Source organism: Miniopterus natalensis, chromosome 9, assembly GCF_054644295.1.
Source record: "Miniopterus natalensis isolate mMinNat1 chromosome 9, mMinNat1.hap1, whole genome shotgun sequence".
NCBI classification, from domain to species: Eukaryota; Metazoa; Chordata; class Mammalia; order Chiroptera; family Miniopteridae; genus Miniopterus; species Miniopterus natalensis.
In genome coordinates this window covers 74100262-74114732 of record NC_142089.1, presented here as the reverse complement: position 1 = coordinate 74114732, position 14471 = coordinate 74100262, and the positions used below count along the sequence as shown (strand labels likewise).

Genomic DNA, 14471 nt, shown 5'->3' with positions numbered 1-14471 from the left:
AACATTACAAATATGTTTATTAAGTATTTATATGTTTTCTTCTGTAAATTGCATTGCCGATTTTGTAGTTGAGGTGTTCTTTTTATGTTGACTCAAGATAGAGCATAGCAGTTAGGAGTGTGGAACTCAGAAAGAATTCAACACCCAAATCTCTGTCCTGCTACTCATCAGCTATTAGACCTTGGACATGTTACTTCTTAACCACTCAGTGCTTCCATTTATTTATTTTAAAAGTGGAACTAATTGTATCTCTCATATAGGATTATTATGAGATATTGTGTGCAAAGCGCTTAGCTTGCCTTACACCTAATAAGGACTCAATAAAGCGTAGCTTTTATTATATCGAGGTTCTTAACCCACTCTGCCTGTAAAGAGGCTTTTTTCCTGGTTTATAATTTCCCTTTCAATTTAGCCTACAGTGTCTTTTATGTATTTAAATTTAAAATTGTTATGTAAACAAAACATGGCTTTTTCCTTTATGGCTTATTCCTTTTCTCTAAAAAAAAACACCTTTTATACCCCTGAAGATCAGATAAATATTTACCTACTTTCCATCTGGTTCTTTTACCATTTTATATTTTACATTTAATTCTTTAGAACATTCGGAATAAGTTTTAGCCTTTGTGTAAAGTTAGTGTGATGTTACTATTTTGTGTAAATTTTTTCCCTTTCAATTTTTCCAACTATGTTGACTAATCTATCCTTCCCCCCAGTGATCTGAAATGCCATCTTTTTCATATCCCGACTACTTCCAGGTTTTCTGCGTGATTCCATTATCAGTCTATCATTACATTGGCACCATAGCATAGTATATCTAGCATATGTACATTATGTACATTCTAGCTTTATTGCATGTTTAATATCTGGATGTACTCATCCCCTCTCCCTCCTGTCTATTTTTTTTAAAACTACAAGTTTGTTTCTGTATGTAACTACAGACTTACAGCCTACTGAAGATTTAAATTTTTCTGTCCTTCTATTTAGTGCAATAGAACGAACTTGGGCTACAGACTCCTAGGACTTGGGTTCCACACCTGGCTTCACCACTTCCCAGCTGTTTAAGTTGGGCATATTATTACCCTCTGTGCACTTCGGGTTCTCTATTGGAGTAATCATGTGAAAATCAGCACTTATCTCAAATTCACCGGAGGCAACAGGACCAATTTGACCAGAGTCACCTCACTCAGATGTATCCCATTCTATAAAATAAACCACTGTTATAATGCTGCAGAAAATTTCTAAGTCAGTATTTTCATTCTGTTTTATCTTATCTGTTGTCACCATAATATAATTTACATAACATTAAGATGTTATGAGCAACTAAGCACCTTATATGCATACACATGCATACACATATAAATCCAGCTGTATAATCATATTCATAAATGAATGATGATGATGTAGTGGTTAAGAAATAATGACCTGGATGTGACATTTTTCTGGGTTTTATTTTACTTATTTATTCAAATATTTTTATTGATTTCTAGAGAGAGAGGAAAGGAGAGGGAGAGAGAGAGAGAAGCATCGATGTGAGAGAGCAACATCGATTGGCTGCGTCCTGCACACCCCCTATGGGAGATCAGGCCTGCAACCCAGGCATGTGCCCTGACCAGGAATCGAACTGGCGATTGCTCAACAGACTGAATCACACCAGCCAAGACTGTTTTGTGTGTGTTTTTAAAGATTACATAGGGAATTTGCTGTAACCTTAACACTTTTATTGAATTAATATATATGTGTTTGAAATGTATAATAATCGTTACAGTTTACTGGACACCTACCCTGGACCAGATGCTGTTTTTTAATGCCTTATGCATGTCATCTCTTAATCCTCATGACAGTGCCCAGGTGGCAATTACATCTGTTTTGTAGATGAAGGAACTGAAGTTTGCCAGATTGGACAACTGTATTAGTGACAGCCAGTAACTGATGGAGCCAGGATGGAACCCAGAGCTGTCTCATGTCCTAGTCTATGCTCTTTCCAAGTAATCTGCCACATCCAAGTATATTTGCAGTCCTTGTTTTGCTTTATAAAATCCAATTTCTGAGAAGCTACAGAAAGAAAAACTATTCTTTTAGCTAAAGCCTGAAACTTGGATTTCAATTTAGTAATAAAATGTGATCTGATACACAATGTTATGGCTGTAATCCATAGGATATATGAAGAACTGATGCAGTTATAGTGTAAAGGTACATTGTGTGGAAGAGGAATGGATTTGGTGTGGAGAGGGCTGTGTGTTTTAAAATTTGAATTACCTGCAGTGCCTATTACATTCTGTAGATAATTGCTTCAGATCCTTGACTTTGGTGCAGATGTTCATGACATTAAAGAGAGTCACTTCATGTGATATAATGAAACTAATTTTTTTCCTTATAACAAATCATTGTATTTTATTGTAGAGAAATAAGAAAATAGAGATAAGCAGAATGGTGAAAGAGGAAATCCCTCATAACCCTTCTTCCCAGAAATAACCACTGTTTAACTTTTTGGTGTCTACCCTTCTGTCTCTTTAAATGTATATGTGAGTATAATTTTTTATTGTTTATAAAAATGGGATTATCTATTTGTAGCCAGCTATTTTTTTTTTTTTTTCATGAAAAATATATCATGAGCTCTGGCCGGTGTGGCTCAGTTGGTTGGAGTGTCCTCCCATACATGAAAAGGTTGTGGTTCAGTTTTTGGTCAGGACACATACCCAGGTTGTGGTTTTGATCCCGGGTTGGGCACATGTGGGAGGCAGCTGATCAGTGTTGCCTGAGCTCTCTCTCTCTCTCTCTCTCTCTCTTCCTCTATTTATTTATATATATATATATATATGAGCATCATATGAGCATCTTTTATGTATATGAGCATCTTTTCCAAGGAAACACCAAATGGTGGATGACGTGGGTGCTGGAGGAGGCCCTGGGGGTGCTGGAATGGGAGGCCCTGGTGCTTTTGCAGTGCATCAGGCCAAGGTCGCAGCCCGCGTTTGGAGTTAGCAGAGGCCTAGAGTTTTGAGGAGGCAAGGCCAAGGACAAAGAGTAGGTCCCCATCACCAAGCTGGGCTTCCTGGTCAACAACATGATCAGGTCCCTGGAGCAGATCTGTCTCTTCTCCCTGCCCATCAAGGAATCTGAGATCATTGACTTTTTCCTGGGGGCATCTCTCAAGACGAGGTTTTGAAGATTATGCCAGGGCAAAAGCAGACCCATGCTGGCCAGAGGACCTAGTTCAAGGCATTTGTCACCCTGGGGACTACAATGGACATGTCAGCCTGGGTGTTAAGTGCTCCAAGGAAGTAGCCACTGCCATCTGTTGGGGCCATCATCCTGGCCAAGCTCTCTATTGTCTCTGTGTGGGGAGGCTACTAGGGGAACAAGATCCAAAGCCCCACATAGTCCCTTGCAAGGTGACTGGCCGCTGTGGCTCTGTGCTGGTACAGCTCATCCCTGTCCCCAGGGGCACTGGCATCATCTCAGCTCCTGTGCCCAAGAAGCTGCTGCTGATGGCTGCTATCAATGACTGCTACACCTCAGTCAGGGGCTGCACTGCCACCCTGGGCAACTTCACCGAGGCCACCTTTGATGCCATCTCCAAGACCCACAGCTATCTCACCCCCGGCCTCTGGAAAGAGATGGCGTTCACCAAGTCTCCCTATCAGGAACTCACTGACCATCTTGCAAAGACCACCCCAGAGTTTCTGTGCAGAGGACCCAGGTTCCAGCTGTGGCTACCACATAATTTTATACAAGAAAAAGAAATTGAATTAAGCCTGTTTAAAAATGAACTTTTTAAATGAAATTAAGTATTCTCAAGGTTCATTTTTAACATTTAAGTGTAGTTGGTATACAATATTATATTAATTATATTAATTTCAGTTGTACAATATAGTGGTTCAACATTTTAATACCTTACAATGCAATCACCCCACTAATTCTAGTAATCATCTGTCTCCATGCTATTTATCACAGTATTATTGATTATATTCTTCTGAGGCCTCTCTCCTTGGCTTGTTGATCCCCTCCCTCCGTCTTCACATGGTCTTCTCTGTGTGTGTGTCTGTGTGTCTGTGTCTTAATCTACTTCTCTTATAAGCACATTTGGATTATGTCCCACCCTAAAGACCTCATTTTACCTTAATTACCTCTGTAAAGGACCTTTGTCCAAATATAGTTACATTCTGGGTACCGGGGACTAGGACTTCAACATATGAATTTGGCAGGGACACAATTCAGCCCACAGCAAAGGCATACACTGGCTTTATTATAAAAGGTCCCACAGAGGAGGCAGTCTGTAGTGTAGCTTTTATAGTTTTAATGACATTTTGTTGTTCAGCACATAACAAATCTTTAGCCTGTAAGCTCACTAGGGCAGAGATTGTTTCTTGTTGTATGTAGAGTCTGGAACATCATCAGTGCCTACCAATTGCTGGCTGAATAAATGAGTAAATGAGTGTCAAGCTTCTTTAGTAACATGAAGTAACATAAAGTCAACCTACATACTTATTTTTTGAGCATGTGTTCTATTCCTTACCTGAAGTGTGCCTGACAGTGCCAAGTCCATTGCCATATGGAAGTCAGAGGCAATGGGTAAAATCACCCAGTACCCAGCTCACCGTGAAATAACACACAAGCACTAGATCTGACTTTCTTTCTTTCTGAGGGAAAGAAAGAGAGTTTTCTGTGTGCTAGGATATACATGTTACCTTCGGTGTTTACAAATGGTGAGAGTCTTTGACAGCTATCTAGCTGTGTGATTTACTGCAACATCTTTAGCACTTTTTACAGTTGAAAACTCTGGTCTGATCCTTGGACCTGGGAATATGGGAACCTATTTTGTGATCAAGATGATCGGTGGCCAGGCAGTATGGACAGTGTCATTGGGAATATTAAAGCACTGTCAGTGGTCTCCACTTATAAGTGCTGTTTGGGGTCTACTTGCCTGAAATTGCAGAAATTTTACTTTGGTTCTATGCATTCCCCATCCATTGAACACACAAAGGTACATGTACATACTCCTTATTGAAAGAGTATTTATTTCACTTCTTTATACTCTGGTTTGTGAATGAAGAGCTCTATCTTAGAAAAAAACAAATATTTAATTATAATGACTAGTATTTTAAGCAAATAAAGAATCTCCATTCAGTGAAAATAGAGCAACTTTTTCTAGTCTCTGCTCTCTTGTCTGAAGTCAGAAGGAGGAGACAACTGGTCCCTGAAGTTAAATCATTCAAAAATTCTAATAAGTAATGAACTTGTGTCTTGGAGGAAAGGTTGGCTTAGAAGAGTTATTTATTTAACCTTCCCTAATGTTCTGATATCTTTGAAATGACTTTTATAGTTTAGAAGTATGATGAGTCATCAATCTAAAACCCAACTGAGAATCAGGAAATAAGCAACTTTTGGCTTCTGGGCAACAAAAGGAGATGCTGGTGCTCACACTTACTAGCCGCCCGTTTCTAACAATCTTGGTTACCTTGCTCGCTGATCTCTGGGGATCAGAAACAAACTGTTAGGGAAGAGTAGGTTGCTGTTGCCGGGCTCACTGAGTTCAGAAAGAAGTGACAAGTGACAGCCCAGGTAGTGAGGGAGGAAAAATAATAGAAGCAGACAAAAAACTCAAATTGGAACTTACTGTGGAGTCCTAGGGTATGCTAGCAAATAGCTGCCTCAGGTATGTCTAGTTTCTTGAAGATGAGACCATCTCGCGGCCTAGTATAAATCTTGTTTATAAAAAGTAATCTTTGTATGGCAATCCAATGTAATATTTGAAGTTTATGATAATAATTTGTTTATATATTAACTTTCTGATTTTTTTTTAGAAAAGGGAGGGAAAAAATGAGGCAGTGCATAGTACATTTTAGAAGTTTTTATTCCATGTGGCAATTCAAAGGGAAAACCACCAGCCATCGGAAATAATGCATTCCTTAAGTGGTCGGGGTAAAGTAATGATGTATTTAGGGTAACACAAATACCCTAAATACATCATTAAGGTGTTCTCAGTAGAGGTGTTCTCAGTAGCCCATCCCATGACGGTGCTGCTGTCTGAGAGGGAGCACTGAGCTAAACTGCAGGGGTTTGGAAATTCTAAATGACATCTCACCCCTGCCTCTCGGCCGTCTGCTTACTTGCCACTCCTCAGCAAACCCCTTCCTCCAGCAACTCTCCTATGCCCCCAGCCCTTTCCAGGTCATTCCCACCCCACTTATGTACCTATTCTCCCTCTGCACACTTTGCAAAATATATCCTTTAAGGACCTGCAGTGTGCCGGTCCTGCGCTGGTGCTGGGATGGAGAGACCATTAGCCAAGACTTGTTCCCACTTTCAAGGGACAGCCCATCCATTCAGGCCGGGGAACCCTTTGTTCTAGGAATCTAACTCGCAGGCCTCTCCACAGCACTTCCCCTACCTCCACATCCTGATGGGAACTTGCTTTCTCCTTAGAGACATTGCTTCCTCTAAAAGCCCCTCCGCAGGAAGACTAGTCCCAGGTCACTGGCGGGGCCGTAGAGTCCCCGAACACGTTCCCTACTGTCCCTTCCATACCAGGCTCACCATCTTCTTCTAGTCCCTCCTTCCTGCATCAGTCAGCTTGGGCTGCCGTAAGGAAGTACCGCAGGCTGGGTGGCTTAAACAACAGAAATGTATTTCCTGACATTCTCAGGCTGCAAGTCTGAGATCAGGATGTTGGCAGTGGCAGTTTCTTCTGAGTCGTCTCCCCTTGGCTTGTAGGTGCTCCCTTTTCTCCGTGTCCTCACCTGGTCTTTCCTCTGTGTGTGTCTGTGTCCTAATCTCTTCTTATAAGGACACCCTAATGATATCATTTTACCTTAATTACCTCTGTGAAGGCCCGATCTCCAAATGCAGTCACCTTCTGAGGTCCTGGGGGCTAGGACTTCAACATGGAATTTGGGGGGGGACACAATTTAGTCCATAATACCTCCTCTGACGTTGGTGACATCTGGTTATGCCTGCTTCTTCTAGTCTGTACCCAGGTCACCTACTGATACCAACTTCAATTTTTCCTTTCAAGCCCGTCCCCTCCTTCATTTTCAGTGACAGGACCGTCCATGTAAAGAGTGCGTCCTCTGGCCTTTTATAGTTTTCTCCAATCCTCAGCCTCGTCAGTAGGAGTTCTGCTCCATCTCACAAGAGTCCTTTGGCCCTCTTTTCCCTGAGGTCTCTGTCCCTGTTTCCCCACTTTCAGCCCCCCTTTCCCTCACCCTGCCTCACCCTCCCAGCCACTGAACCTGCTTTCCTTCCTCATCTTTGGGTCCTAGACCACTCCCTGTTCCCACAGCCCCAGCCCCTGCCGGTGTCATCCCCCTTGTGATGGATTTTACTCATTTCAATTTCCAACCGGCAGTAATCCCTACCATATGTTTGCTTTCCTCTGCGGCTCCATGGTATTGAAGCTAAAACAGAGCTGAGCCCTCCTACCACCGATTCCTGGGTTCTTCCCTCTGAGCCTCAGCCCCTTGCTGCTCCCTGGCTCTCGGCGCTGCTGCTTCTCCCCATTCAGAGCCATCGATGGGAACCCCCACAAGCGCCTTCTCCCATGACTATTCTCAGTAGGTGCCTACTACTATTTTTCCCTCCCCCCATCATAGAATATGAATTATCCTTCTTTTCCCCAAGTATGATCTTTCTACCATTTCTTCTCTGCCACAGACACACACACACAGACACACCTTCCTTCAAAAGTTGTTTCTGTCTCATATTTATGTATTCTCTCCCCTCTGGACCTACATTCCTTTCCTGCTCACATAAATGGTCTGGGTGGTTTACCCATTCTAAACCCCTTTCCAGACTCTGATATTCCTAGAGATAACTTTCAAGGCACTGTTGAGCAAGGAGTCTCAACTTCAGCACTCTTGCCATTTGAGCCTTGGTAATTCTTTGTTGTGGGTGTTGTCCTGTGCCTTGTAGGATATTAAGCAGCATCTCTGGCCTCGACCCGTAAATACCAGTGATACCATTCCTCCAACTTGTGACAACCAAAAAATGTCTCCAGACATTGCTGAACATCCCTCAGGGGTCAGAATCACCCCAGTTGAGAACCACTGGTGTAGACATTAAGAGGGTGGACCCTGGTAGATCATCTCTAGCCTACTGTGCTGGGTACATAGAATATCCGGCTACAGCTGTAGAATATAGTCCGCACATATGGCGTGTAATTCTTGGGGAACAGAAGGAGGTTCATCTCTTAGGTTGATGTGAAGGAGAGATGGTTAGAAAGCAACTGAGCAACACTTAATGCTGTACTTTCCATACCTTTCCAATTAAATCCTTGATAAACAACTGCACAGATAACAGTGGCCCTTCTGCAAAAGTCCAGCCCCGTGCATTTTGTTGAGATGAGTCAAGATAGTCAAGTAAGCATTGTTATTGGCAAACTAGTTCTCAACTAACAACAGCAGTGACAACAACTTTTGGGGTCAGACTGCCTGGTGTGCATCTCAGCTCTGTGTACCAACTGTGTGATGTCGGGACTCTGTTTCAGTTTCGTTTGTAGAATGGGTGAGATAATAGCACCTGCCAGATTGGAGGTGGAGCGGAGGAAGCAAGACAGTACACACGAGGCCCTTAGAACAGTGCCTGGCACACAGGGATGTTCAGTAAATATTAGCTGCTCTTACCCATGTTCTTGGTACTTTCCTTTCTGTCCTTTTTGTCACCTAACTTCTCACGGAGCATGGCCTTCACTTCCTCTTCTTCCAGTCACTCTTTAACCCCTTGTTTTGTGGCCCCTGCCTTCCACTCTCAAATCAACTTAGTTTGCCCGATCTTACCTTTTTTTCAGCTACTTGCCTTTATTTCTCTGTATCTTAACACTCTTAACCACCTTTTCCCTTGGCAGCCCCTACTTCCTTGGCTGTTCTGCTGCTTTAGAGGAACATGAGAGACCTCTTGTCATTCCTTCTTCTGCCACCTAATTGCAGGCATTTCCCTGGGTTCAACCTCTAGCCCTTCACTGTTTCTCCTCTCCATCTCTCAGATGTTTCGCCAGGCCTTTTTCCAGGGTCCAGCCTCTTCTCATCTTCCACACACCACTGGCCTCTGCCCACCACTCATGCCACTGGTGAACGGACCCGCCACCCATCCAGGTAACCAAACCTGGGACCAGAGAAGCAGCCTTCCTTCATTCCCTTCTCACGCCACAACCCTTTGGGACCAAGCCCAGTGGATTCCATCTCTTTACCATCTCCTGCCTTTAGTCCCTCTGCCTGTCTCACTGTTTTTGCTTTAATCCTTGCACTGTCATTGGTCACTCTGCCACTGCTGCAGTGATTTGCCTTCTTTTGGTGACACACCTCTTCGCCAGTGCTCCAGAGGGATTTTTTTTGCTCTTGTATCAAATTGGTCAAATTCTGTTGAATCTATGTCCTAATTATGTCTCAAATCAATCCATTTCTCTCCACCTCTGCAGCCAGTGGCTTACTAGGTCCTTATTGCTTCTTAGATGAACTCTTCTCTTAATTCCTAACTAGCCTTCCTGTCTCGAGTCCTCCAGACCCTTCTCCACGGCACCATGAGGGAGGCTCTGTCTACTCTCCTCCTTAAGCCCGTTCAGGGCCTCAGTGTTGGATGAAGTGCACTCTAGCTGCGAGGTGCACAGGGCTCTAGGGGGTCCGACCCACTGCCTGTTTCTCCAGTTTCATCTCTTACTGCCTCCCCTCCTCGCTCTGGTCCAGCCACAGAGGTACATATTTGCAGTTCAGGGAACTGACCTTGCTTTCCTCGTCTTGCCCTTGAGCTTACTACTCACTGCTCCCTCTGCCTGAAGGGCCTTGGCCCTCCTTTCTGCCTCGGGGACACCTACACATCTTGTGAGATTCAGCAGATGTGTCATCTCCTCCAAGTGGCCTTTTCCAATGTCCACATCTTTTTTCTTCCTAATTCTCTCTCATGGCAGAACTCTGTGTTTTCCATACAGTTCAACATCACCTAGCCTGGCACCTTCCTCCTCCATGGGCCCCAACCTCTGACTCTCATTTTGTCATTCATTCTCTCACTCACCTGGCTAAGACCCAGGCATTATCTTGGCCCTCACTTGTTTACACCCACATTCCCAGTCCACCAGTTGCTTTTCTGTCACTTCTTCCTCTGAAATGGGTCTTGATCATCTGTGCTCCATTCCCTCTACCTGCACCCTAGTTCAGGCCCTCGGACCTAAGGTTTTCCATGGATGGTATTCAAAATGCTTTGTGGGATAGCCTCAGCTTGTTTACCTTGCAGTTTCATCACGCATATATTCCTGTATCTGTTATAATCCAGCCTCACTGGAATCCTTAATGATCTCTGAACAGGACTCATGACTTGCTACAGTCATGCCTTTGCACCTGCTGTTTCTAATCCCAATCTCCACTACGAAATTACTGGACCTTCTCCATGTCTCAACTCCATTGCTTTCTCTTCCATGAAGCTTTCCCTGATTATTCTTATTAGAAATGACCTCTTTTTCTCTGAACCCCTGAATTTTGTATCTAGTTGATGGTTCTCATATATGTTGCTGGCTTGCATTTCATGATTACTTCATGTACAGAGATTAAATTGTAAATTTTTTAAAAATCCTCACCTGAGGGTATTTTTTTCATTGCTTTTCAGAGAGGGAGGGAGGGAGGGAGGGAGGGAGGGAGGGAGGGAGGGAGGGAGGGAGGGAGGGAGGGAGGGAGGGAGGGAGATGTGAGAGAAGCACATCGATTGATTGCCTCCTGCACACACCCCAACTGGGCCGGGGATTGAGCCTGCAACCAAGGTACGTGCCCTTGGCCAGAACTGAACCTGGGACTCTTCAGTCCACGGGCCGACACTCTAACCACTGAGCAAAATCAGCTAGGGCAGATTATGAACTCTTTTAAGGCATGGGTTATAAATTATCCATTTTTGTATCATATCTCCACTATAGAACCTAAAGCAATTTCATATATGTAAATACATATCGGCTTTATTGAGATATAACTTACATACCATACCATTCACCCATTTAAAGTATACAATTCAATGGTTTTATAATATTAAGAATTGTGCAGCCATCACCACAATCAATTTTAGAACACTTTTATCACCCCAAAAAAGAAACCTTGTACATATGAGCACTCAATCCCCATTTCCCCCCAAACCCTCAGCCCTAGGAAAACATTAATTTCTGTCTCTATAGATTTGCCTAGTCTGGGCATTTCATAGAAACAGAAACATATAATATTTGTCCTTTGGGGCCTGGCTTATGTCATTTAGCATGTTTTCTAGATTGATCCATGTTGCAGTATATATTGGTATTTTCTTCCTTTTTCATGGCTGAATAATATTCCATGTATGGATAGTCCACATTTTGTTTATCCATTCATCAGTTGATGAGTATCTGGGCTGTTTCCACTTTTAAGCTATTATAAATAATGCTGCTATGGGCATTCAAGTACAAGTTCTCATGTGGACATATGTTTTTATTTATTGTGTATGTACCTAGAAGTAAAATAACTGGGTCATGTGGTAACTCAATGTTTAACATTTTGAGGAAATACCAAGCTGTTTCTAAAGGCAGCTGCACTATTTTACATTCCCACCAGCAATGCATGAGGGTTCCAGTTTCTCCACACCCTGGTCAGCACTTATGATCTGTCTTTTTTATTGTAGCCGTCCTAGTGGATGTGAAGTAGCATTTCATTGTGGTTTTGATAGTATGACTTTTTTTTACCTATTAGATATTTGATATTTGTCAGATAAATGATATTTATACATAATATGAACAAACAGATCTTTCAGTGGGTTATCTGACTTGCAAGTTTATTAGCTAGCTAGAAAAGATGAACATAGGACCCAGAATCATTAGAATTCAATTTTTAAAAGTTACTTTTATACTGGTTTCTCTCTCTTTTTAGTTGCCAGTGTTATCTATGTGACATTATAAAGGTGGTGATTTGTCATGAAAATTAATGTAGCTTTGCAAGTGTAATGTATTTTACAGAATAAGTTAAATCACAAGCAAAATTCCAACTTTGATATTGTTCCCACTCAAACCCCACCAGTGATTGGGGAAACCAGGAAAGGCTAATTCCTGAATCCAAGGCAGGGCAAATGAATAAAGTAGCATTCCCCACACGGCCCTTCCTTTGCTTTCTCTTCAGAACACATTACAACTTTGAAGCTCCAGACACCAATTCTGTGGTGACTGTGAACTATTACGCCTGTTTAGAGAATTGCCATTTCCTCCCAGGGCAGGTCCGTCTTCAAAAAAGCATTTGATAATACACTTGGGGAGATGGGGTGGGGGTAGGGAGAGACTCAGAAAAGTGCAAGTGCTACAGCTTCTTTGGGTAGAGTTTTCCTCAGTAAACAGTAGACCATGGGAAACATAACAGGTTCTGAAAACTTAATTTTGATGAATCTGGACGTCAGAGAAAGAGCCAGCTGAATTAGTTCCCTCTTGGGCAGTGGACTAGCCCTCTTATCTCAAGTCAGAGGTAATGAGCTTTTGCTTGGTTCTAGAGAGTTCTCTCTTGGCCAGAACCCATCCACTTAGTCCATGCCTAGACGGACACTTCTGCCTGCAGCCCTGAAAACTCGAGTTCCACTGAAGGCTGCAAATTAAAGGCCCATGATTGGACTTAAAACTTTGTGTGGTGTGCAGGTGTCCTCAGAGGAGCTGCAGTGGTGGAGTCAGGGTCAAAGGTCATAGTAGAGTAGCAAGCTCTCTGTGTGTATAACATCACCTTGCCTAACTCGTCTAAAATGCATAATTCTACAGTAGTATTCTCTGCAACTAGTTAAGAGGCATATTTGTCTTTAGGATTTGGGGTGTGTGGTGGTGTTTATTTTCCACAACCACAGTCACCCTTTATCTGTCTGAAGTTGTTTCCAAAGGCTGAGAACAGGCCCTTTCAGAACCTCAGTACGAAAAGTATTAACAGTTGGAAACATGTCAGCTGCTCTGCGGAGGAAGCCTAGCCCAGGCCTGGTTGCCCTGGGCCCTGTGATAACTTGGGCCTCAGCAGCCCGGGCCGCAGCGTGGTGGTGGGAGCTGCGGAGATGGAGAGCGGCTCCTGGGAGGCCCCTGCTTCTCGGAGCTGAAACAGGAGCCCTCTGAGAGAAAGAGATATTGCATGTGGCTTCCCCGATGCCGCGGAGGGCGATGCGGATGACACAGCACCAGCCCTTCCTTCAGGGGGTGGGGACGCTGGGGCGCTAGAAGCCTCTGCCCTCCTCGGCCCCCTGGGGGCCACAGCCCCCCCCCCCTTGAGCATCGGTTGGGGAGTGTGGTGAAGAAAAGATTGACAAAGGCCAAGTCAGCGTTGAATTTGTTGGACGGAGAACACGCTCCCGGATGGCAGCACCGGAGCTAGAGGGACCGCGCCCTGCAGAGAAACACCCCTTAGTTGGGGGCCCAGTGAAGCGCCAGTTCCTAAATCTCCTGTCTCAGCATCTGCTCGCCCCACCTGGATGCGGAGCGGGGACCGCGTGGAGAGGGAGCGGCGCGGGTGGGGCTCACCCTCCCATCGAGACCGAGAGGGGCGGTGCCAGGCCGGGCACTTCGACCCCCACGCCACCCGTCCCGGCCCCCGAGGCGCCCCTCTCTCGCCTCCCGGGCACTGCCGCCTGTCTCCCTTCCTCTGTTAAAATAGTGAAACAAACCGCGGAGTGCGGTGATGGAAAGCTGGAGGCGGCGTCGCCCGCCGCGAGGGGCGGGAGGGGAGGGGGCGCGGTGGTCCCGGGAGGCGGCCGGCCCGCGAGCGCGGGGCTGCTCGGGCTCGAGCTGGGCGGCGGCGGCCGCCGCGACCCTTCCCCGGGGGCGGCCGGACCCATCCCCTGGCCCGAGGCGCCTGCGGAGGGCGTGGGGCAAACCTGGGGCAGCGGTGGGGGTGGGGTGGGGGACTCCACCTCCATCCATCCCGGGATGGAAACTGCGGTCACCCCGCTTAAATCGAGGCGGGGGGGACAGGCGGGTACCGCGGTCCCTCCCACCCCCGGCCGAGCCGCCGCCGCGGCCGTTCAGTAACACGTCCCCAGGAGACTGGCAGGAGCAACACGTGATGTGTCTACTTATCAGGGTGAGAGGGGGAGAGCGAGTCTCCGAGCGTGCGGGCGAGGAAGCGGGGCGGGGGGCCGAGGCGGGGGCCGGGACGACGGCTGGGGCGCCGGGGTCGCCAGCTCCTCGCCCACCTCCCTCCCTGTGGGAGAAGAGGAGGAGGGGAAGTGACTACGGAGTTGATGAACTTTGCACATCCAGAAACGCCATTTTGATTCCTTTTCCGGAACAAGTTTGCATCTCTCCTCGTTCTCTCCCCAAAGCCCACCGGTCCCCACGGCATCATGCCCGGGAGCCCAGCGCCCTGCCGTGCCGTAAGTACGCGCCCGGGGTTCCGGCTCGCGGGACTCGGGTGGCAGCGAGATGTCTGGGACTGAGTGGGAGCGACCTTTTAAAGAACTTTTGGGGATGGGGAGGGCGAAGTCTGCAGGGCGCGTTGTACTTTTCAAACTCGCCGTTTCCCGGA

General features: G+C 45.5%; 1 protein-coding gene and 2 pseudogenes across 3 annotated transcripts in view; 2 read left to right on the top strand and 1 right to left on the bottom strand.

Annotated features, from left to right (window-relative positions):
* The first annotated feature begins 2874 nt into the window (after positions 1-2874).
* LOC107529110 (small ribosomal subunit protein uS5 pseudogene) lies at positions 2875-3724 on the top strand (annotated as a pseudogene).
* A 9541-nt stretch (positions 3725-13265) lies between these two features.
* LOC148092506 (uncharacterized) lies at positions 13266-14202 on the bottom strand (annotated as a pseudogene).
* The window catches only part of RREB1 (ras responsive element binding protein 1), a 127688-nt gene continuing 127321 nt past the window's right edge, over positions 14105-14471 (top strand). For all 3 annotated transcript variants that reach the window (XM_016202419.2, XM_016202420.2, XM_016202418.2), the window contains exon 1: positions 14105-14319. The gene's annotated coding sequence lies outside the window, so the exon portion shown is untranslated. The remainder of the gene's footprint in view (positions 14320-14471) is intronic.